We start from the raw sequence: 2244 nt of genomic DNA on the forward strand, positions 1-2244 counted from the left end.
CTCAAAAAAAAAAAAAAATAGCCAGTTGTTGCGGCTGGCGCCTGTATCCCAGCTACCTGGGAGGCTGAGGCAAGAAAATAATTTTAACCCAAGAATCTGAGTTTGCTGTGAGCTGTGACTCTATAGCACTCTACCGAGGGCCACAAAGTGAAACTCTGTCTCAATAAATAAATGAATTTTAAAAGTTATTTATTTCTTGTTTTAATTCTTAGAAAACCTGAATCATGATATTCTAAAGACTAGATAGATGATTACATGAAGTCTGCAGATCTTCCTCACCTAAAATCCCCCTAAAGCTGATTCATTTCCCACTGCCAGTGCCCTGCTACTTCACAAACAGTCCTTCCCCCATCTTACATAAAAGGAACTTACATAAAAGATGGAAGCATGTGCAATTCTAAGGGCCAGTTTGAGGGATAGAATTAGTTCAGACCCTCCAAATCAAGGATGGAGAAAGACACAGATACAAAAGTCTCTAAATTCCTTAATTCAAATGGTCTTAACAAATGCTTATGTTTATGTAGCTAATTGCTTCAAGTCTGTAAGACCAAGACTATGGTAGCTGGATAATTTGACAAGCTTGTTTTAAGCTTTTGGTTTTTAATTATATTGCTTAAATGTTTAAGGTTGAGGGGTTAATAAGTGCCTGTCTAGCCCCCTTCCTTGTCTGGCTCAAAATGTTTAATTGACTTTAAACCTTTATGGCTCCTTTATGGCTCTAAATCTCTCTTCCTGAACTTAAAGGGTCCCACTGAGGGCTTAAACCTGGGACAAATAACCACACCACTGCAGCAACGATGAGACGAATGACCCTGCTGTTGCCTCTGGCATATGTTGGCCAAAAGGGAGGATTATGAACTAAAAGTAAAATCCTAAAGCCTTTTCTTTGTCATGATAATTGGCGCCTGTTCACTATCTATGGCAAAGGAATCTTGCTTTGTAAACTACCTTACTTTGTAAACCTATCATTCTCTTCCTCAATAAATTTTGTTTCATACTTTCCTCAATAAAAAAAAACCTAAGCCCCCTGGCTAACTGAACAGAACCCACTTATCCAAGGGTACCCCAGAAAAGAGCCTCAAAACTGAGTTCCCAGCCATGACAGGATGGAAGGTGTAAATCACAATTTATATATGTGTGTTTTCTCTTCAGAAATATTCAGGACTTCTTTTGTTGTTGTTGTTGTTGTTGTTGTTGTTGTTGTTGTTATTGTTGTAGAGGCAGAGTTCCAACCTATGCCCTGAGCAGAGAGCAATGGTGTCATAGCTCACTGCAACCTCAGACTCAGGCTGTGGGCATCCTGCTGCCTCAGCTTCCCAGCTGGGTTTTTTCCTTTTTAATGAGTTGGGGGTTCTCTCTTTTGCTCAGATAAGTCTTGAAATCTGGAGCTCAAGCAATTCTCCCTCCTCAGCCTCCCATAGTGCTGGGATTACAGGCATGAGCCACCACCCAGCAATATTCATGACTTCTATAGATAGTTAAATATTTATAGTTAGCCACCCCACTCAGTATAAAATCCTGTTCTCTTTTAGCCTTAACTTGAAACACGTGTTCCTGGCTTGTGGCCAGCATAGTGTTTTCTCAGCCTGTCAGAATGGCCACTAAAGGTTGAGAACCCTTCATGAGAAATGAAGCTCACTTTTAAAATATATATATATAAACAAGTATTTTTTAAAAATTTACTCCTTCCAATTTGTACAAATAATCAACACATTTAATCCTATAATGGCATAAATGTATTTATGATCTATGTACGGATGACTTAATAAAAAAAAAATTTTTACTCCTCTGCCCAGCTCATGGGAAAGGCAAAAGCCAATTACGATGTTTAAACTAAATTAATTGTAAATTTGTCTTTTAACAAACCTTTATCAGCCAGAAATGTATATGATTATACATTACTACTTAGCCTTTCTCTATCACTGATTTGCCTCCTCACAATCTGCCACCATTAGAGACTGGAAAACCACTTTACTTTGTTTTGTCACTTTTGTAAAAATTTACTGTTCTTTTTTGAAGATGGGACATAAGCCTGGATTGAAAGCCACCTGCTAGAGTAGTGGTTCTTAACCTTCCTAATTGCCCCATTGTTACAAATGTAACAAAGGGGTCATGACCCACAGGTTGAGAACTGCTGTAAAAACTAGAGATTTATTCATTTTCCTAGTATCTCCTTAATACATGTGAGATACACGTTATTACATTTCTATTTGGTTTTGTTTGTTAGGGTCTTTTTTTTTTTTT

This window comes from Otolemur garnettii, unplaced genomic scaffold, assembly GCF_000181295.1.
Source record: "Otolemur garnettii isolate 467f Iridium unplaced genomic scaffold, OtoGar3 scaffold00068, whole genome shotgun sequence".
NCBI classification, from domain to species: Eukaryota; Metazoa; Chordata; class Mammalia; order Primates; family Galagidae; genus Otolemur; species Otolemur garnettii.